We start from the raw sequence: 23,441 nt of genomic DNA on the forward strand, positions 1-23,441 counted from the left end.
GTGAGGTCTTCCTCAGTGGCGTTCACTGCCTCTTCTTCCTCCCAGAATTCGGCCATGTTAATGGCTTTGCACTCTCCTTTTGGATTTTCTTCTGTATTGCTTGGAAGAGTACTTGGAGGGAGTTCAGTAATTTTCTTGCTCAGCTGACCCACTTGTCCTTCCAGATTTCTGATGGAGGACCTAGTTTCAGTCATGAAACTTTGAGTGGTTTTGATCAGATCAGAGACCATAGTTGCTAAGTCAGAGGTATTCTGCTTAGAACTCTCTGTCTGTTGCTGAGAAGATGATGGAAAAGGCTTGCTATTGCTAAACCTGTTCCTTCCACCATTATTATTGTTGAAACCTTGTTGAGGTCTCTGTTGATCCTTCCATGAAAGATTTGGATGATTCCTCCATGAAGGATTGTAGGCGTTTCCATAGGGTTCTCCCATGTAATTCACCTCTTCTATTGAAGGGTTCTCAGGATCATAAGCTTCTTCTTCAGATGAAGCTTCCTTAGTACTGCTTGGTGCATTTTGCATTCCAGACAGACTTTGAGAAATCATATTGACTTGTTGAGTCAATATTTTGTTCTGAGCCAATATGGCATTCAGAGTATCAATCTCAAGAACTCCTTTCTTCTGACTAGTCCCATTGTTCACAGGATTTCTTTCAGAAGTGTACATGAATTGGTTATTTGTAACCATTTCAATCAGTTCTTGAGCTTCAGTAGGCGTCTTCTTCAGATGAAGAGATCCTCCAGAAGAGCTATCCAAGGACATCTTGGACAGTTCAGAGAGACCATCATAGAAAATACCTATGATGCTCCATTCAGAAAGCATATCAGTGGGACACTTTCTGATCAATTGTTTGTATCTTTCCCAAGCTTCATAGAGGGATTCTCCTTCCTTCTGTCTGAAGGTTTGGACTTCCACTCTAAGCTTACTCAATTTTTGAGGTGGAAAGAACTTTGCCAAGAAGGCATTGACTAGCTTTTCCCAAGAGTCCAGGCTTTCTTTAGGTTGAGAGTCCAACCATGTTCTAGCTCTGTCTCTTACAGCAAAAGGGAATAGCATCAGTCTATAGACCTCAGGGTCAACCCCATTAGTCTTGACTGTGTCACAGATTTGCAAGAACTCAGCTAAAAACTGATGAGGATCTTCCATTGGAAGTCCATGGAACTTGCAATTCTGTTGCATTAGAGAAACTAATTGAGGCTTAAGCTCAAAGTTGTTTGCTCCAATGGCAGGGATAGAGATGCTTCTCCCATAGAAGTCGGGAGTAGGTGCAGTAAAGTCACCCAGCACCTTCCTTGCATTGTTGGTATTGTTGTTGTTTTCGGCTGCCATGTGTTCTTCTTCCTTGAAGAATTCGGTCAGGTGCTCTAAAGAGAGTTGTGCTTTGGCTTCTCTTAGCTTTCTCTTCAAGGTCCTTTCAGGTTCAGGATCAGCCTCAACAAGAATGCCTTTGTCTTTGCTCCTGCTCATAAGAAAGAGAAGGAAACAAGAAAATGTGGAATCCTCTATGTCACAGTATAGAGATTCCTTGAAGTGTCAGAGGAAAAGAAGAGTAGAAGACAGAAGTGGAAAATTCGAACTTATCAAAGAAGATGGAGTTCGAATTTTGCATTAAGGGATAGTGTTAGTCCATAAATTGAAGGATGTGAGAAGGAGGGAAGTGATTTTCGAAAATTAAGTGGGAAATTTGAAAACATTTTTGAAAAACATCACTTAATTTTCGAAAAATGAAAATGGAAAAGAAATCAAGTGATTTTTGAAAAAGATTTTGAAATTAGAAATCAAAAAGATTTGATTGAAAGCTTATTTTGAAAAAAATATGATTAAAAAGATATGATTTGAAAACAATTTTAAAAAGATTTGATTTGAAAATTAAAAACTTGACTAACAAGAAAAGATATGAATCAAACATAAAACCTTCCTCAACAGAAAAGGCAAAAAATGTTCAATCAAATCATTAATTGTTAATAAGTATTTTTGAAAAAGGAAAGGAGTTAATTTTGAAAAAGATTTGATTGAAAATTGATTTGAAAAAGATTTGATTTTGAAAAGATTTTGAAAACTTAGAAAAAATCTGATTTGAAAACAAAATCTTCCTCCCCTAGCCATCCTGGCGTTAAACGCCCAGAATGGTATCCATTCTGGCGTTTAACGCCCAAAATGCTACCCTTTTGGGCGTTAAACGCCCAACCAGGTACCCTGGCTGGCGTTTAAACGCCAGTCTGTCCTTCTTCACTGGGCGTTTTGAACGCCCAGCTTTTTCTGTGCAATTCCTCTGCTGTATGTTCTGAATCTTCAATTCTCTGTATTATTGACTTGAAAAGACACAAATTAAAAATATTTTTGGATTTTTAATAATAAGGACAAACCAAAATGCAACAAGAATCAAATGACAATGCATGCAAGACACCAAACTTAGCAGTTTGTATACTACTGACACTAACAAAACGAAAATGCATATGAGACACACAAAACACTCAAGTCAATAGAATTCAAAGATCAGAACAAGGAAATCATCAAGAACAACTTGAAGATCAATGAGGACACATGCATGAATGCAATAAGAACAGAAACATGCAATTGACACTAAACTTAAGATGAGACTCTAGACTCAAAAAAGAAATATTTTTGGATTTTATGATTTTATAATTTTTTTTTTTGGATTTTTCGAAAATTATGTAGAAAAAGAAAATAAAGGTATCAAAATTCTTAATGAGAATTCCAGGAATCATGCAATGTTAGTCTAAAGCTTTAGTCTAAAGAAATTAGACATGGCCGGCCAAGCTTCAGCAGGACATTGCATTCAAGAGCTAAATTGATGAAGATCAATCAGCTTTGGTGATGATAAGAACATCACCTTGAAACACTAGAATTCATTCTTAAGAGCTCTGAAAAAAAAATACCTAATCTAAGCAACAAGATGAACCGTCAGTTGTCCAGCCTAAACAATCCCGGGCAATAACACCAAAAACTTGATGTTGTTGCCGGATCTTGGCACTGATGTTACCAAAAGCTTGCTCAAAACTTGAACAATCCCCGGCAACGGCGCCAAAAACTTGGTGGGCGAAATTGTGAACAATACTTTTTCACAACTCTCATAATCCCCGGTCATGAACCCCAAAAACTTGGTAGCTCAATACCATGGCATTACACAACTTCGCACAACTAACCAGCAAGTGCACTGGGTCGTCCAAGTAATAAACCTTACGCGAGTAAGGGTCGATCCCACGGAGATTGTTAGTATTGAAGCAAGCTATGGTCATCTTGTAAATCTTAGTCAGGCAAACTCAAATGTATATGGTGATGAACGAAAATAACATAAAAGATAAAGATAGTGATACTTATGTAATTCATTGGTAGGAACTTCAGATAAGCGTATGAAGATGCCTTCCCTTCCGTCTCTCTACTTTCCTACAGTCTTCATCCAATCCTTCTTACTCCTTTCCATGGCAAGCTCGTGTAGGGTCTCACTGTTGTCAGCAGCTACCTCCCATCCTCGCAGTGAAAGCTAATGCACACACTCTGTCACAGTGCTGCCAATCACCGGTGTGGTTCCCTCCCCTACCGGAATAGAATCCAGTGATTCTTTTGCGTCTGTCACTAACGCCCGGTAGGTTACAGGTTTGAAGCACGTCATAGTCATTCAGTCATTGAATCCTACTCAGAATACCACAGACAAGGTCAGACCTTCCGGATTCTCTTGAATGCTGCCATCAATTCTTGCCTATACCACGAAGATTCTGACTTCACGGAATGGCTGGCTCGTTTGTCAGGTGAGCACTCGGTTGTCAGGCGATCAACCATGCATCGTGCAATCAGGAATCCAAGAGATATTCACCAAGCCTCAAATGCTTGTAGAACAAGAGTGGTTGTCAGTCACTTTGTTCATGGGTGAGAATGGTGATGGGCGTCAATCATCACCTTCATCAAGTTGAAGAACAAGTGATATCTTGGATAAAGAACAAGCGGAATTGAATGGAAGAACAATAGTAATTGCATTAATACTCGAGGTACAGCAGAGCTCCACACCTTAATCTATGGTGTGTAGAAGCTCCACCGTTGAAAATACATAAGCATAAGGTCTAGGCATGGCCGAATGGCCAGCCTCCCAATGATCTAAGATCTAAAGTGATCAAAAGATATAAAGATCCAAAGATCTCTAAAGATTCAAAGATTCAAAGATCGTAGTAAAAGGTCCTACTTATAGAAAACTAGTAGCCTAAGGTGTACAAAGATGAGTAAATGACATAAAAATCCACTTCCGGGCCCACTTGGTGTGTGCTTGGGCTGAGCAATGAAGCATTTTTCGTGTAGAGACTCTTCTTGGCGTTTAACTCCAGCTTTTATGCCAGTTTGGGCGTTTAACTCCCAATTAGGTGCCAGTTCCGGCGTTTAACGCTGGGAATTCTGAGGGTGACTTTGAACGCCGGTTTGGGCCATCAAATCTTGGGCAAAGTATGGACTATCATATATTGCTGGAAAGCCCAGGATGTCTACTTTCCAACGCCGTTGAGAGCGCGCCAATTGGGCTTCTGTAGCTCCAGAAAATCCACTTCGAGTGCAGGGAGGTCAGAATCCAACAGCATCTGCAGTCCTTTTTGGTCTCAGAATCAGATTTTTGCTCAGGTCCCTCAATTTCAGCCAGAAAATACCTGAAATCACAGAAAAACACACAAACTCATAGTAAAGTCCAGAAAAGTGAATTTTAACTAAAAACTAATAAAAATATACCAAAAACTAACTATATCATATCAAAAACATACTAAAAACAATGCCAAAAAGTATACAAATTATCCGCTCATCAATCATGTAGGAATTATTTCATGAGAAGCTCAAGATCTGATGGTATTTGAGATGAATAAGGAGATGGTGGTTCTTGGTATGCATAAGAAGGAGATGATGGTTCCCGATAAGTGTAAAAAGAGGATGGTTCTTGGTATGAATAGGGAGATGGTGGCTCTTGATATGGGTAAAAGGATGATGGTTCTTGATATGGATAGAGAGGTGGTGGTTCTTGGTATGAATATGGAGATAGTGGTTCTTGATATGAATATGGAGGTGGTGGCTCTAGATAATTGGAACATGGAGCATTGAAGTTTATTTGGTTTTGACTTTGCCAACCAAAATTTGGATAGTTCCTCCATCCACCATAATATGAATCACTACTCGGGTGTGAGTAGTAACCCATGTGATCTCTCTCCATTATTTTTCCTTAGCACAAAACACCGAACAGAATTAAACGTACCATGTGGTAAACAGGAAAGCAAAGAAGACAGAACATAAATTTTTTTTCGAAAATATTAAAAATAGATTTTAATAAAATTAAAAATAAAACGCCGAATCTAAGCAATCAAACAACTAATAGTTGTTAATCACTATCAATCCCCGGCAATAGTGCAAAAAACTTGATGCGGAATTTTACAATCCACAAACTAACCGACAAGTGCACCGGGTTGTACCAAGTAATACCTCAGGTGAGTGAGGGTCGATTCCACGAGGATTGATGGATCAAGCAACGATGATTGATTGATTGGCTTAGTCATACAAACAGAAAGGAGTGTTTGAATATTCAAAGAGCATTAAACAATCGTACAGAAATTAAAATAGTAAAGTAAATGGGTTGGGAATAAAGTATGGAGAGGGTAGTTAAGGTTTCAGAGTTATCTATTTTCTGGATTGATTTTTCTTACTAACTATTTTAATCATGCAAGATTTAATTTATGGCAAACTATTTGTGACTAGACCCTAATTCCTTAGACCTTCCTAGTCTCCTCTAAATTCATCAACTGCTAATTTCTTGGTCAATTAATTCCAATTAGAGGGTGATGATCAAATTCCATTTTATATGCCACAAGAATTCTAATTATCCAAAAATAAGGGAATTATATATCATGTATCCTGTTAAATACAAACAATTAGAAATTCAGGATCATATGTTTTCAAGCTGTTGTTCAAGTAAAGAGCTTTTCCAAGTTATACAAGAACTCAATTAGAACATGGGTCATAATTTCGTTCCACCCAAATTCATAAAATAAAGAACGAAAACAATTATTGAAATATAAATCAAAACATGAATTAAAATAGAAAAATAATAGTATCAATCCATACAATAGATAGAGCTCCTAACCTTAACAGTGGAGGTTTAATTGCTCATGGGAAAAGAGTGAAAATCAGGATTGTAGAGTACGGAATGTAAATTGGTATAGAATTCCCTAATGGAATCCCCTTGAATCCCCCCTAAAGAAGAAATGTTTCTCCTTTTTATAACTAATCCTAATTAATTTAAAATCTAATATCTAAAATTAAGATAATATCTTTTCCTCTTTTCAAATTCAAATTTGAATCAGAATCAATTAAATAATCCACGTCTTGTAACGTGGGGACCACTTGGCTTCACTGGATCCGCACCTAACTTGGCAGAGAGCTGCGCCTTACTTGAGTGCCAAAATGGGCCCCAGAAATTGCCCCCAGCATTATCTGCATTCTCTGCACGTCGCGCATGTCACGCGTACGCGTCAGTCACGCGTAAGCGTCAATGGTCTATTCTGCGTGTCACGCGAATGCGTCAGTTACGAGCACGCGTCGCTGTGCAACTTCGCTTTTCACACGTACGCGTCAGGCACGCGCACGCGTCACCATGGAAAGCTCCAAATCACATGCACGCGTCAGGTATGCACACGCGTCGCTCCTCGCTGTCATCTTTTTTAATTTTTGTGCTGCAGAAAGTCCATCAAAACCAGCTGAATGCTACCTAAAATAAACAGAATTGCACAAGACTCAAAGTGGCATCCATAGTGGCTAAAAGACAATTAATTCTTGATTAAACTTAACAATTTAAATGCAAATTCACTAGAAAAAGATGAGAAAGATGCTCACGCATCACAATTCTAATCGAAGTATCTTTTTTTTAGTTATCTTTTGCCATCAATATCTAATGTACCTTGATAATTAACTATTAAAATATTCTTTTAAACCTGAATCCCCAGTACAAAAAATATAAATTACAAAATTTACTGATGGTAAGTGAAATATCTGAAATAATTTTAACTATATAACATTCACAGAACTATGTTTATTCACTGAAATATATATTACAAATGCGCACAGTATCTTAAGGAAATACATATTACAAAACTATGTTTACATTAACCCTAATCAGAGTCATCATCTTCTTCCTCTTCTTCTTTTGGTTCACCATCCTCCTCTTCCAAAGTAGTTTTCTAATTATCATCAAACTTGTCTTCCTCTTCTTTGTCGCCATTGACCCCGTCTTCTAGTGAAAGTGCGTCGACATCTAGTCCAAGGTTAATGATGTCATCATCTATAACAGAAGACCTAAGGGTGATTGGCTCACCGGTATCAACCACTATTCTCAATGGAGTTGGGTCCTCAATTTGGTAAGGTTCTTGACCCTCTATCCTATCATCAGTGTAAGGACCGGAATAACCGTTTTAATAAAATAATAATTTTTAATTTCCTGGAATAGGTTCTAAAATATAGAAGTGTTCTTTTGAAACTAAAAAGGTAAAATTTGAATTCAATAAATTTTTTTGAGTGGGAAAATATATCTTTTACGGAAAATCTTTGTAAAAATGCGTACCGGTGCTTAAGCCGGCAGTACCGGTTCTAATCTGTTCGGTGCTGCATATTTTGGAAAAATAAAATTTTGAAAATTTAATTTATTATTTTGAAAGGACAAAAATAATTTAGAATGTAAAACCGGGTACTAATCTTAAAGATTTTGGCCCAAAGTTGGACCAAATAGACCTAAAACACTAATAAGTTGGACTGGACCTAAACCGGGCCCAAGGCCCAACATATATATGCATGTTTAATGAGCTTTCAGCTCATTTTAACCTTGGAAACAAGAAAGGGGGCGCAGCTTTGAGAGAGAAGAGAGCAAAGGTTTTGGTCACTATTCACAATCAACTTTCGGTGACCATAACTTGAGCTACGGAGCTCCGATTGACAAGTCGTTTGCGGCCATGTGTCGCTCTCGCCACGCTCGTTATTTCTAACAAAGTTTTGTTGGAAAAAACTCTTTCTCTAGCTCCAGTTTTCTTCCCTAAGTGATTTCACGTTTTTATATTTAGTTTTTAAGTAGATTTTGTGATTTTGTTTGTTTAGGGGTAATCTAGCACTGAAATATTGTTGGATTTTGCTCCTAATCTCATTGAGTAAGGTAATATCTCACTGAACCCTTGTGTTTAGTTGTTTTTGTGAATCCTAGGTTTGATGTTAGTATGTTGTATGATGTTAGATTAAGTTTTGGTGTTTGTTGGAGTTGGTTTGAGGCTTTTGGATCGAGCTTGGTGGCTTCGTTTTGGTGTTTGGTACATTTTGAAAATCGGCCAAGATATGGTTTCGGTTTTCTTTATGTAATATATATTGTTTCGTGAACCTTAGGCTAGTTGACCTTAAGATAGGATTGAATGTTTGAGTGTATGCTTAATTGTATGTAATTTTGATGTTTGAAGACAAGTTGTATGGTGGTAATGACAATATAGAGTTTTGAGATGTGGAATATATGATATTATCAATGTTGATTGTTGGTATTTAATGACAATAGAGGTTGATGATGAATGTTGTGATTTATTGTTGTTGATGAGGGTTTGTTGATATTGTTGATGATTGATGATGAATACTGATATCGTTGGTAATGGATGGTAAGTCTTGATATTGTTGAATATGATTATGATGAGTGGTGATAAATTTTGATGATGATAAATTGATGCTTGGATTGATAAGTATTGAAGGAGTTGATAAATTGGGATATTAAAGGTTGGATGTTGTATAATTGAATAATGATGAAATTTATGAGTTTTTGTGTGAATTAGGTTGAATTTAGAGTTGGATAAGGTGAGTATTAAATGGTTTAGATCATTAAATTATTGATATGGTTAAGGAATGCTTGGTATGGATTCTTGAGTAGTTTTGATATTGTTGGGTTGTGAATCATTTGGTTTTAAGTTGAGAGTTTTAGTAAAAAATGAGTTTTAAGGTTTTTGGTAAAAAATGGGTTTTATGCCAACCTTGGCGGATCATATCTTGAGCTATAGTTTTTGAAATTGATTGAACTTTTATCAAACTAAAGATAATTCAAAGAGTTTTAAAATGGTATAAATTTTGTGGAAATCAGAATTTTGTAGAAAGAGATATAATCGTTGGAAGTTGGTGTAAAAAATTTGATTTCTATGATATTGCAGAAATGGTGAGTTTTGGTTTGTGTGCGCACGTATACTCTGGTGTGCATGCACACACAGGGATATGCCTACAGTTGAGAGCGTTCGCACACTCTAGTGTGCACACACACTCTGTGAAATTTGCAAGTCGTGCGTATGCACAACATCATGCGTACACACATGCTGGGAAGTACTTTCTGTTGAGGGCGTTCTTACGTATGTGTGTGTGCACTCAAAATAGCACATTTTACTTTGTGTGCATACGCACACCACTATGCGTACGCACACTGCGCTATTTTTCAATGAAAGCATAGTTTTTAACCATTTTACCTATCCAACAAGCTTGCAAACTTCTGTAACACTTATTTAAAATCTTTTTGCTAGTATTTAGACTTTGAATCAAGGGAGAACATAATAAGTGAATTAAAAAAGGGTATTTATGGTTATGAGTTTAGAAGAGAGAGGTTTAGGTTTCTGAAGTTGTGGGTGAGCAGGTGGAATACTATATTGGGGATGATTAAGAGGACTTGAGAGGTGATGATAGTTGGGGGTAAATTTGAGAAAATGTTAAACTGATGATGGTTATGATGAGTTGAGGACTCATAAAGGAATGATGAATTTGTTGAATATTGAGAGTGTGCCAGGCACTATATCCTTGTGTTAAGTACGATACTGTGCAGGGCACTATATCCCTGGGTTGAATGATGATTGATAACCTTTTCTATTACAAGAGTCTGTCAGGCACTATATTCTTGGGTTAAGCATACAAGTGTGCCAGGCACTATATCCTTGGGTTAAGTATGAGAGTGTGCATGGCATCATATCCCTGGTGTGGCAGAAAAGCAACATCCGAAAGCTTGTGCGAGTTGACATTTATATACCGACAAGTGATATCTGATGCACGAAAACTTGTCTCTCAACAAATTTCCCTTCGGCAAGTATACCGAATTGTCGTCAAGTAAAAACTCACAATAGAGTGAGGTTGAATCCCACAGGAATTGATTGGTCAAGCAACTTTAGTTGGAAGAATATGCTAGTTGAGCTAAACAGAGTGTAGTTGATGTTGCAGGAAATTAAATGGCGGGAAAGTAAATTGCAGAAAATAAAGTGCATAATCTTAAATGGGGAATCAGGGAGATGAACATGGAAATAAATGGCAGAAACTAAAGAGAATGGGTAAGATCAGAGATGGGAAATGTAACACCCTACCATACAGAGTCTTATGCTTAAGTCATAATTCAGAGATGGCAAGGTATTACGACCTCTAAAATAAAAATTTAGTACGTATAGTAGTATGAATGATTGATTATAACTAGGAGCCTTTGTAGAAAAAGGGGTAAGCAAAAAAATCGCAACTCTAAAGCGCAACACTCCGATCGATAACGTAACGAACAAGGATAGCCAACGCGTGATTATATATATATATATACAAAGGAGTGTCAAAAACAGGAATATCAAGACTCAAAATCCGGCTGCGAAGATAACCGGTCCGAGCATAGCAATATATACATATGATAAAAATAAGGAAAACCCCAAAGGAAACCCAAAGGGACACAAATACATAAAACCTATTCTCCAAAATCTCCCATAAGAGGAGTCATCACAGTTTGTATTATTTAATGGAGATAAAATTATCTAAGCAAAACATATAAACCAAAACATAGCCCCGAGAACAAAGGATCTTCGCAATTATAGAAGTCTCCAGCATGCCTCAACGAGAAAACTCACGTCCTGCATCTGAAAACCACAAAATCCGCATGGGTGAGAACCAGAGGTCCCCAGCATGGTAACAGCTTCCACATATATAATACATAATAATGGAGGAAAGCCAAAGGCAATCCTAGAACTTCCTCCAGATAATATCAAAGCTTATAAACAAGCTAAACCATATAGGGGTATCTGACTAAAGATACTTCAGTCTAACTAATACTTCCCTTTCCAATTCCTTCAGACCTCCCAACCACCAACAGGAGTATAATGTAGCAGACACAGTTATATCAAGAAAGAAGTATACAATTAGGAACAAGTAAGGCATTTATACAATTAGCAAGTAATATGCAGTCAAATAGGCAGTCTCAAACAATTCATATAGTATGCATATGATGAATGCCTGTCCCTAGTAGCTGATGATATCATCTTGTCGGTTATAGAGCCAACCCGACAAGTCCTGGTAGCTAACCATTGGACTGTCCCTCTGTCACGCATCCCCAACTCGAGTTATACTCGTTATAAACTTGATCATAATCATGATCTATATCCATCACCCTCACTGGTGAATATTTACGGGGGTGAGCTCATCCGGGTCTTTCACAGTGCCCGGCCACACTTATGACATAGGGTCAACAGAGTATCAAGTCTCAACCTGGAGCACGTGGTGGCTAGCCACTGCTACTACCCAGGGAAACTCGTATCTCAGATAGTGGAAGTGCAAATCACAATTATCAATAATTCAGTATAAACATGCATGAATTCTCATCCATGGATCAACATCCATATCAGCCATCCGGCTCACGGTTCAGTCCAGAACCAGCCAATATTCATATCATACACAGCCATTCCGGCTCACGGTTAAATCCATAACCAGCCCATTGGCATCACGGTTAAATCCATAACCAGCCATCTCATTAACAAATACGACCTTTCGGCTCATGGCATAACAAGCACTTCCACCACCATCCTCCGCATCTCACATAATCATGCTTGATCATCAATGATCATTCATTTTCTCCTTGCTTCACTCGCAAGTTACCACATTCACTAGCCTTTCTTCTCATAGCTAGACATATCATAATGATTTAAGATATAAGTGGTGAGATCGGAGGCTTAGAAGTATGAAATTTGGCTTTTAAAACTCAAAAATCAACTTTGGGATGAAAACAGGTCCACGCGTACGCGCACTTCACGCGCACGCATGGATGGCCTCAAAAACTTCATCGACACGCAAGCGTCATGCACGTTAACGCGTGGATTAAACATTTGCTAATCGACGCGCACACGTCGACCACGCGTACGCGTGGGTGTTCTCGTGCCCCAGGCACAACACTGGCACAGTTCTGGCATAACTCTCTGGAAAATGGCTGGGCATTGGGTGCAACACAATCGGCGCGCCCGTGCACATCACGCGCACGCGTGGATGGTGCTTTCTGGAAGAACGACGCGTACGCGCCAAGTGCGCCCACGCGCAAGGGCTTATTCTGCTAAAAATTTTCTAAGTTAAAAGCTGCAGAATTCACCAATTTAAACCCCAATCTTCCAACGGACATAACTTCCTCATTTTAAATCGTTTTTCACCCGTTCTTCGAACGGCACGGACATTCCGGATCCAATTTCATTTCTACATAGATTTGACACAAAACAGAGATCCGTAGTCCAAGTTATGTCCCACCAAAGTATGCCCAAAAACCATTCTTTTCATAAAAACCACAAAGTGCCATTTGCAAACAAGCCATTTCCAACTCTTTTCAAAATCAATCAAAACATGCCATTTTCATCCCTTTTCTTTGAAATCAATCAAAATATATCAATTTCAACATCAAGCCTCCTCAACTCACACATTGACACTTTACCACAAATTACAAAATCACTATCTCATCATTTTAACCCACTTCACCCAAGTGGCTCAAACTCAAACATATTGACATATCATATACTCTTACTCATGCCAATTGTCAACAACACCAATTCCAATAAATCATCATTGTACACAATCAATATCATACTCACCATCAACATGGTTCAACCCATAATTCAACCATAACCAATCATCAAGCATATATCACAACATGCATATTTCTCATACATCATACCATCAAGGCACCATTAATCATCATCACATATATGACCACATCATATATCTCAATCATTCAACAACATCAACCATTCAATGCCTATCTTAGGGCCTCTAGCCTAAGTATTTCCTACCACATTACATATTAGATACGGGAAACCGAAACCATACCTTAGCCGATTTTCCCAAGCTCCACCGGAGCACTTCCAAATCACTTATCCACAATCTCTCAAGGCCTCAACACCTCCAAGAATAGATTTTTCACCACCAAACCCTTTCCAAGCTTTTCAAAATCACCAATCAAGCTCCAATATTCACACATACACAACCTAAACCACAATCATCATACCCATACACAACATCTCAATACCCAAACATCATAGAACAACAAAATTACACTAGGATTGAGAATCTTACCACACCCAAGGTCCAAGGAGACAAGATTAACCCTCTCCTTCAAGAGAGTTGGGTCCTATAACATCAAAGAACCCAAAATATCAACATTTCATCCATGAAACTCAAAAATAAGGGTTTGGATTTCGAACAGAAACACGTGGCTTGCCTCAAGATTGATTGTATGGGTTTTGTAGAGCTCTCCGCGGTGAATGCGTGGCCGCAAACGGAGCGGCAATCGGAGCTCTAGATCAAAAGTTATGGTGGTTTGAAGGTCAAGTGAGAGAAAGAACTTGAGAGAGAGTTCTTCCCTCCATGGCCTCCATTTTCAGCATGTGAGTGTGTTTAGTGAGGAGAGAGAATGTTGAAAACTAGGGTTTTGGTCTAGTTATGTTGGGCCAAGGACCCACTTTGGGTCCGGTTGGCCCGGTTTGGCCCGTTCGGTCCAATCTTGGTCCGAATTCTATAAAATTGGTACCAAAATTCTCATCTCAATTTCCTCTATCACTTTTAGCCATAAAAATCACATTTTAGGCTTTCTAGAATAAATTCTCATTTATAGGCTAATTAGCCGTTAATTAACCGGGTTTTACAGGAAATTCATTGGGCTTAGGAGATGTTGTATTCTCCAGATCAAATTCATTTTCATCTCTTCCTCAATCAAAGCATCTATTGATCTCCTTGGCAATCTTAAGTGATTGGATTCCAATTTCTTGGCAACCCAATCTCTCTAAGCTTGAACAATTACCCAATTCCTTGATTTAATTGCTCATGGGAAGAGATGAAGTATGGTCACGGATTATATCACATATATTTCCAAATCAAAGTGTTGGGAGGATTACATGTTACTATATCCGCCCAGACCCCAATTTGGTCCAACATGAGAAAGCATTTCTAGCATGATCTCCTAATCCCTTTTTCAAGGCTTAGAGGAGATCCAATTATGGAGAGTTTCTTTTCCAAGACAACTAACCAATTGAATTAAGATCGAAAGCTTTCTAGTAAATTAAGAGAAGAGAAGGAAGAAGAAGAATGAAAACTATAATTGATCCATCAAATTACAACAGAGCTCCCTAACCCAATGAAAGGGGTTTAGTTGTTCATAGCTCTGGAAATGGAAAATGGCAGAAAAGAATACATGCTTAGCTAGAAAATGCAGAAAAGTAAATATACAGAGGGTAGTTCTCCAAAGTGCCAAGCTTCTCTATAGTTCAAAACTACTCCTATATATATTACTCTTCTTGATCTTCCAGTGAGTTCTTCAAGTCTTGGATGTGGGCCTTAGATCTTGAGTTGAAGCAGTTACACTCTTTAGTGGGCTTAGCTTACAGAAAAGTGTGAGTTAGGCATGGGCGTTAGTGATGTTAATGTTAAGTGAAAATGTGGGTTCGAGAACGTTAGTGGCAATCACCTTTTTCACTAACGTTCCAACCCCAAAATAGTCCACGTTAACTTCAACATTAGTGGCACTAATGTGACCACTAACATTGCCTTATGATCATTCACAAGCGTTATTGGGAATCACTTTTTCTAATAATGTTGCCTTATGCCCCTCTTTCCCTACGTTAGAGTTCATGTTAGTATAACTAACGTGACTCTTAACGTGGGCATGCCTAGCTTCGAGAGCGTTAGTGACACTTACCTTTGTCACTAACGCTCCAAACGTCCCTCCTCCGCTGAGTTATTTCCAGCTGGGAGGATGGATCTCCTTACAATTTTGAACCACCCCTTAGCCTCAGGAAGGAGGTCTCCTCTTTTTATAAATCTGGGCTTCCCATGGGGTCTCTGTCCCAATCCGCTCCCTGCACACAGATATCTTTCATAATCTGGTCGTGGTCGGAGTTGTTGTCTATTCTTGAGTGATAGCTCTCTTCTGCAAAGGGTATGGTTCGCAGCTTTAGCACCCTCATGATGCTCATGGGACTAAAATCCACCATTACCCCTCTCACAAAACTTGTATAGGATTCATCTGCCTTATCATGTCTAACCGCATTTGCATAAAACTCTCTTACCAGAGTTGCGTTCCCCCTTGTAATCGGATCGGTGAGGAGCTCCCATTGACATTTTTCCACATTCTCTGTGATTTTGGGGCACTCAGTTTTTGTGACTTGAAAGCCTAACTCGTATATGACTTCTTTATCAGCCATCCACCCAAATTGTAGTGCATGGTAAAAGGTTCTAAATTTCTTTTCATCAAAAGGAGGCTGCTCTATAGGTTCCTTCCCTTTTCGCCTCTTGGAGCTTGATGATACCATGCAGGATGGTTGATATGTTTGTTGCTCACAAGACGTGGCTAGGAGAGTGTGTATGAAACTTTTGGTGGAGAATGGAGTGTGTGTGTTGAGAGAAGGAAGAGAGATAGAAGGTTGTTGAGTGAAGGGGTTTATATAGGAGAATGGTAAATGATTGAAGGGTGTGGATTGATGGTGTTGCTTAATGATGGACGGTTGGGGGCTTGGCATTGGATGAGCATAAGGATCACCTCTTTTATGAGGGTCTTAGTTCGGTCTCCAAGGCTATCCAACTCCCAATGTTGCATGGCAACACTTCCCAAGATACTCCCCTTGAAGACAAGTGTGTATTTCTCTTGGTATAGTGGCCGAATCTCCCTTCTTTGATTGTCCTATCAAGTACCACCTATACCCTTTTTGATTTCCTATACAAGACAAAAGGGAATGCAAAAAGTCAATTGAATTTTTGGTGGGAAAAATTAAAGTATGAAATAGCTACTGTTAAATCCTTTTTTTTAAATTACTAAATGCTTTTCATGGATGCAAATCAACCAACCAATCAATTTCCCATGCATGCAATGTTGGTAACACCAAACTTGTTTGTGATCATATGGTGCAACAAGATTTGAAAAGAATCTCATATCATGAAGTGTGTTCAAGCCCTCTTGGTGTGCCTTGAACACCAAACTTATCATGTACTATATGTTGCATGTAGGGATTCTTATATTGTTTGTCGAAGTTGATTTAGAATCCATGAACTTTGCTTTATTACTACTTAGAGATTAAAGAGAGAGGGTATAGAACATGGGTTGCCTCCCATGAAGCGCTTCTTTAGCGTCATTAGCTTGTCGTTTGGCCTTTGTCAGGGTGGTTGGTAGTGCTTCAAATCTTCCCCTCTTGCAGTGAACCTGTTTCCATTGGCTTTGTTAAGAAGTTCCACATGTTCTAAGGATAAGATTTTGTTGATGGTGTATACTGGAGGCAGCTGAGATGGAATAGTGGGGAGATGAAGCGGTATAGATGGAAAGTAGGCAGAGACCACTTCATCTCCTGGAGAGAAATCTTCTATAGGGATTTTCTTGTTTTTCCATCCCCTTGGGACTTTTTTTCTTGTGTCCCTTTATGTCACTTTGCTACTTGTGTTTTTCTCTTTGAGGAAAGTTTTGTTGCTTGTCTCATATGACTCTGGTGGGTCTGGTTCCTTTTGAATTACACTTGGGTGTTGCTCCTTCTGATCACATTGGTTGTCACCAATGGGGATTTTTAGGTGTGGTATTTATGCTCCCATGCTTGCCTCTTCTATCAACCCTTTATTGTGCGCTTCCTCTGACTTTTTGTTATCATGATCAGCTTCTTATGAGGGTTTGAAAACACTGAAGGTAAGCTGTTCATCGTGTATCCTTAATACTAGCTCTCCTCGCTCCACATCTATAAGTGCCCTGGCTGTGGCTAAGAATGGCCTTCCCAGGATGATTGGATGGATGAGATTCTCTTCCATTTCCAGGATAACAAAGTCCATGGGCAGGAAGTAGTTTCCAACCTTCACTAACACATTTTCAACCACTCTTATTGCCTGCTTTTGAGTTTTGTCAGCCAATTTGATGATTACATCTGTGGATGTTAGCTCATTAATTTGAAGCTTTTTCATGAGGGATAGAGGCATTGGGTTGATACTTGCTCCCAGGTTACAGAGCCCCTTCTCAATCATTGTCTCTCCTATAGCACATGGAATGTGAAAACTCCCTGGATCCTTCTTCTTTGTAGGTGGCTCTGTTTGAATGAGGGCACTGCACTCCCTGTTCATCTTTATTGTTTGTCCACCCTTCAATGAACTCTTTTTGGCCAGAAGCTCCTTTATGTATTTGATGTAGGAGGGCATTTGCTGAAGGGATTTAATGAATGGTATATTTACATCAAGAGATGCAAACATGTCGAGGAATCTTGAATACATTCTCCTTGCTACACCACCTTTGAGCCTTTGGGGAAAGGGTGCATACGGGTTCAGGATCTCTCCTTTCTTTAGCTCCCCCCTGTTTGTTGGTTGGGATGCATGGTTTCTTTCTTCATGATTTTCCTTTGGACTGTCTTGGAGGTGTTCTGTTTGTGTGTCTACTTCCTCCACACTCCTCTCATCACTTGTGGTGATCATCTTGCATTCTTCCCACCTTACTTTCTTTGCTTCTCCTCTTTGATTCTTCTTTGTGTCACTGGGAATACCATCAGTGGGTTTGGGAAACTGTTGAGATAGATACCCTACTTGGGACTCCAGTCTCTTGATGGTTTCCCCTTGGTTCTTGATATTAGTTCGCACTTCATCCTTAAACACCTTGTTGTCTTGGACTTCTTTACATATGTCTTCAAGTAGAGTCTCAATCTTGGAAAGTCTATCCTCAGTTAGTGATGGTGGGTTGAGATTAGGTGGTTGTTGATAGGATCTCTGTGAGGGATGTTGGTGAGTTGCATTGTCGTTGGAATTGTGGTTGTGGCGTCTCTGGTCTTGGCCTTGGTCTTGTTGATTTCTCCACCCAAAGTTAGGGTGATTTCTCCATCCAGAATTGTAATTTTTGGAGTATGGATCATGGATTTGTCTGGGTGAGTTTCCAACATAATTGGCTTGTTCCCAGTCACCTTCTTCCTCTGCATTCACTCCTTCTTGAGTTGGTGATAAAGTGATGACTGCTGCAACTTGGTTTTCTTCCACCTTCTTGGTGAGATCTGCTAGCTACTTGGTGATCATCTTATTTTGAGCCAGCAATGCATCCATGTGGTTCAGCTCCATTACTCCTCGAGTGTTGCTTCTTTCAGAAGCATAAAAGTAGTCATTCTCAGCTACCGTTTCAATGACATCTGATGAGCGGATCATTTGTACGCTTTTTGGCATTGTTTTTAGTATGTTTTTAGTATGATCTAGTTAGTTTTTAGTATATTTTTATTAGTTTTTAGTTAAAATTCACTTTTCTGGGCTTTACTATGAGTTTGTGTGCTTTTTTGTGATTTCAGGTATTTTCTGGCTGAAATTGAGGGACCTGAGCAAAAATCTGATTCAGAGACTAAAAAGGACTGCAGATGCTGTTGGATTCTGACCTCCCTGCACTCGAAGCGGATTTTCTGGAGCTACAGAAGCCCAATATGCGCGCTCTCAACGGCGTTGGAAAGTAGACATCATGGGCTTTCCAGAAAAATATGATAGTCCATACTTTGCCCAAGATTTGATGGCCCAAACCGGCGTTCAAAGTCACCCTCAGGAATTCCAGCGTTAAACGCCGGAACTGGCACCAAAATGGGAGTTAAACGCCCAAACTGGCACTAAAGCTGGCGTTTAACTCCAGAAGGAGTCTCTACACGAAAACGCTTCATTGCTCAGCCCAAGCACACACCAAGTAGGCCCGGAAGTGGATTTTTATGTCATTTACTCATCTCTGTAAACCTTAGGCTACTAGTTTTCTATAAGTAGGACCTTTTACTATTGTATTTTCATCTGGGTAGTTATCCTTGTTTTGATGCTATCTTAGATCATTGGGAGGCTGGCCATTCGGCCATGCCTAGACCTTGTTCTTATGTATTTTCAACGGTGGAGTTTCTACACACCATAGATTAAGGTGTGGAGCTCTGCTGTACCTCGAGTATTAATGCAATTACTATTGTTCTTCTATTCAATTCCGCTTGTTCTTGTTCTAAGATATCACTTGTTCTTCAACTTGATGAATGTGATGATCCGTGACACTCATCATCATTCTCACTTATGAACATGTGACTGACAACCACCTCCGTTCTACCTTCGATTGGGTGAATATCTCTTGGATTCCTGATACACGATGCATGGTTGATCGCCTGACAACCGAGTGCTCGCCTGACAAACGAGCCAGCCATTCCGTGAGATCAGAGTCTTCGTGGTATAGGCTAGAACTGATGGCGACATTCAAGAGAATCCGGAAGGTCTAACCTTGTCTGTGGTATTCTGAGTAGGATTCAATGATTGAATGACTGTGACGTGCTTCAAACTCCTGAGGGCGGGGCGTTAGTGACAGACGCAAAAGAATCATTGGATTCTATTCCGGCCTGATCGAGAACCGACAGATGGATAGCCGTGCCGTGACAGGGTGCGTTGAACATTTCCACTGAGAGGATGGGAGGTAGCCACTGACAACGGTGAAACCCTTGCTTGAGCTTGCCATGGAAAGGAGGAAGAAGGATTGGATGAAGACAGTAGGAAAGCAGAGAGACGGAAGGGAAGGCATCTTCATACGCTTATCTGAAATTCCTACCAATGAATTACATAAGTATCTCTATCTTTATCTTTATGTTTTATTCGCATACCACCATACCCATTTGAGTTTGCCTGACTAAGATTTACAAGGTGACCATAGCTTGCTTCATACCAACAATCTCTGTGGGATCGACCCTTACTCGCGTAAGGTTTATTACTTGGACGACCCAGTACACTTGCTGGTTAGTTGTGCGAAGTTGTAGTGATCACAATTTCGTCCACCAAGTTTTTGGCGCCGTTGCCGGGGATTGTTGAGTTTGGACAACTGACGGTTCATCTTGTTGCTTAGATTAGGTATTTTTTTTCTTCAGAGTTCTTGAGAATGAATTCTAGAGTTTCATGATGATCTGTTGAAATCTGGCTGGCTGTGAAGCCATGTCTAATTTCATTGGACCGAGGTTTCAACTTATCGTCACAAAAGCTTGTTGATTTTTATCAATCTTGCTATTGGAGCAGTGATCTGCTAAGGCTTGGCTGGCCATTGGCCATGTCTAGTGTTTTGGACCGAAGCTTTCCTTGAAAGCTTGGCTAGCTGTGAAGCCATGTCTAATTCCTGGACCGGAGTCTTAGACTAGCATTGCACTGATTCCTGGAATTCTCATTAAGAACTTTGATACCTTTTTCCACTTAATTTTCGAAAAAGCACAAAAAAATTTTACAAAATCATAAAAACAAAAAAATTATTCTATGTTTCTTGTTGAGACACTAGTCTCATGTTAAGTTTGGTGTCAATTGCATGCATTCATTCATGTGTCTTAGTGATCTTCAAGATGTTCTTGATGATTTCTTACTCTAATCTTTAAATTCTCTTGACTTGAGTGTTTTGTGTGTCTCATATGCATTCTCATTAGTGTCAGTAGTATACAAACTGCTAAGTTTGGTGTCTTGCATGCATTGTTATTTGATTCTTATTGCATTTTGATTTTTTCTTATTATTAAAAATCCAAAAATATTTTTAATTTGTGTCTTCTCAAGTCAATAATACAGAGAATTGAAGATTCAGAACATACAACAGAGGAATTACACAGAAAAAGCTGGGCGTTCAAAACGCCCAGTGAAGAAGGACAGACTGGCGTTTAAACGCCAGCCAGGGTACCTGGTTGGGCGTTTAACGCCCAAAAAGGTAGTGTTTTGGGCGTTAAACGCCAGAATGTGCACCATTCTGGGCGTTTAACGCCAGGATGGCACAAGAGGGAAGATTCTGTTTTTCAATGCAATTTTTTTTCAAGTTTTCAAAATCTTTTCAAAATCAAATCTTTTTCAAATCATATCTTTTCAATCAAATCTTTTTCAAATTCAATTTCTTTCTATTTTCAAAGATACCTGCTATCAATTAATGATTTGACTCAACATTTCAAGTATGTTGCCTTTTCTGTTGAGAAAGGTTTAATGTTTAAATCATATCTTTTCTTGTTAGCCAAGTTTTTAATTTTCAAAAATCAAATCTTTTTTTTAAAATGTTTTTCAAATCATATCTTCTCAATCACATCTTTTTAAAACTAATCATATCTTCTTAACCACATCTTTTTCAAAATAGTTTTCAATCAAATCTTTTTTTTTCTAATTTTAAAATCTTTTTCAAAAATCACTTCACTTCTTTCTCAATCATAATTTTCGAAAATCAATTAGTGTTTTTCAAAAATATTTTCAAAATCTTTCACTCAATTTTCGAAAATTACTTCCCTTCTTCTCACATCTTTCTATTTATGGACTAACACTATTCCTTAATGCAAAATTCGAACTCCAGCTCCTTTGATAAGTTCGAAATTTCTACTTCTGTCTTCTACTTTTCTTTTCCTCTGACACCTAAAGGAATCTCTATACTGTGACATAGAGGATTCCACATTTTCTTGTTCCCTTCTCTTTCTTATGAGCAGGAGCAAGGACAAAAGCATTCTTGTTGAGGCTGATCCTGAACCCGAAAGGACCTTGAAGTGAAAGCTAAGAGAAGCCAAGGCACAAATCTCTATAGAGGACCTAACCGAATTCTTCAAAGAAGAAGAACACATGGCAGCCGAAAACAACAACAATGCCAACAATGCAAGGAAGGTGCTGGGTGACTTTACTGCACCTACTCCCAACTTTTATGGGAGAAGCATCTCTATCCCTGCCATTGGAGCAAACAACTTTGAGCTTAAGCCTCAATTAGTTTCTCTAATGCAACAGAATTACAAGTTCCATGGACTTCCATTGGAAGATCCTCATCAGTTCTTAGCTGAATTCTTGCAAATCTGTGACACTGTCAAGACTAATGGGGTTGACCCTGAGGTCTACAGACTTATGCTATTCCCTTTTGCTGTAAGAGACAAAGCTAGGACATGGTTGGACTCTCAACCTAAAGAAAGCCTGGACTCTTGGGAAAAGCTAGTCAATGCCTTCTTGGCAAAGTTCTTTCCACCTCAAAAATTGAGTAAGCTTAGAGTGGAAGTCCAAACCTTCAGACAGAAGGAAGGAGAATCCCTCTATGAAGCTTGGGAAAGATACAAACAATTAATCAGAAAGTGTCCCTCTGATATGCTTTCTGAATGGAGCATCATAGGTATTTTCTATGATGGTCTCTCTGAACTATCCAAGATGTCTTTGGATAGCTCTGCTGGAGGATCTCTTCATTTGAAGAAGACGCCTACAGAAGCTCAAGAGCTAATTGAAATGGTTGCAAATAACCAATTCATGTACACTTCTGAAAGAAATCCTGTGGACAATGGGACTAGTCAGACGAAAGGAGTTCTTGAGATTGACACTCTGAATGCCATATTGGCTCAGAACAAAATATTGACCCAACAAGTCAATATGATTTCTCAAAGTCTGTCTGGAATGCAAAATGCACCAAGCAGTACTAAGGAGGCTTCATCTGAGGAAGAAGCCTATGATCCTGAGAACCCTTCAATGGAAGAGGTGAATTACATGGGAGAATCCTATGGAAACACCTATAATCCTTCATGGAGAAATCATCCAAATTTCTCATGGAAGGATCAACAGAGACCTCAACAAGGTTTTAACAATAATAATGGTAGAAGAAACAGGTTTAGCAATAGCAAGCCTTTTCCATCATCTTCTCAGCAACAGACAGAGAGTTCTAAGCAGAATACCTCTGACTTAGCAACTATGGTCTCTGATATAATCAAAACCACTCAAAGTTTCATGACTGAAACAAGGTCCTCCATTAGAAACTTGGAGACACAAGTGGGTCAGCTGAGCAAGAAAATTACTGAACTCCCTCCTAATAGTCTTCCAAGCAATACAGAAGAAAATCCAAAAGGAGAGTGCAAGGCCATCAACATGGCCGAATTTTAGGAGGAAGGAGAGGCAGTGAACGCCACTGAGGAAGACCTCAATGGACGTCTACTGGCCTCCAATGAGTTCCCCAATGAGGAACCATGGGAATCTGAGGCTCAAAATGAGACCATAGAGATTCCATTGGACTTACTTCTGCCATTCATGAGCTCTGATGAGTATTCTTCCTCTGAAGAGGATGAGTATGTCACTGAAGAGCAAGTTGCTAAATACCTTGGAGCAATCATGAAGCTAAATGACAAGTTATTTGGAAATGAGACTTGGGAGGATGAACCCCCTTTGCTCACCAAA

At 39.2% G+C, this 23,441-nt stretch overlaps 2 non-coding genes across 2 annotated transcripts; one reads left to right on the forward strand and one right to left on the reverse strand.

The window, feature by feature from the left end:
* The first annotated feature begins 815 nt into the window (after nucleotides 1-815).
* LOC112798964 (small nucleolar RNA R71) lies at nucleotides 816-923 on the forward strand. Its single transcript, XR_003200557.1, has one exon. It is a non-coding gene; the product is annotated as a small nucleolar RNA R71 (small nucleolar RNA).
* Nucleotides 924-22,268: 21,345 nt separating this feature from the next.
* LOC112798587 (small nucleolar RNA R71) lies at nucleotides 22,269-22,376 on the reverse strand. The gene has a single exon (XR_003200193.1). It is a non-coding gene; the product is annotated as a small nucleolar RNA R71 (small nucleolar RNA).
* Between the last annotated feature and the right edge of the window lie 1,065 nt (nucleotides 22,377-23,441).

This window comes from Arachis hypogaea, chromosome 4, assembly GCF_003086295.3.
Source record: "Arachis hypogaea cultivar Tifrunner chromosome 4, arahy.Tifrunner.gnm2.J5K5, whole genome shotgun sequence".
NCBI classification, from domain to species: domain Eukaryota; kingdom Viridiplantae; phylum Streptophyta; class Magnoliopsida; order Fabales; family Fabaceae; genus Arachis; species Arachis hypogaea.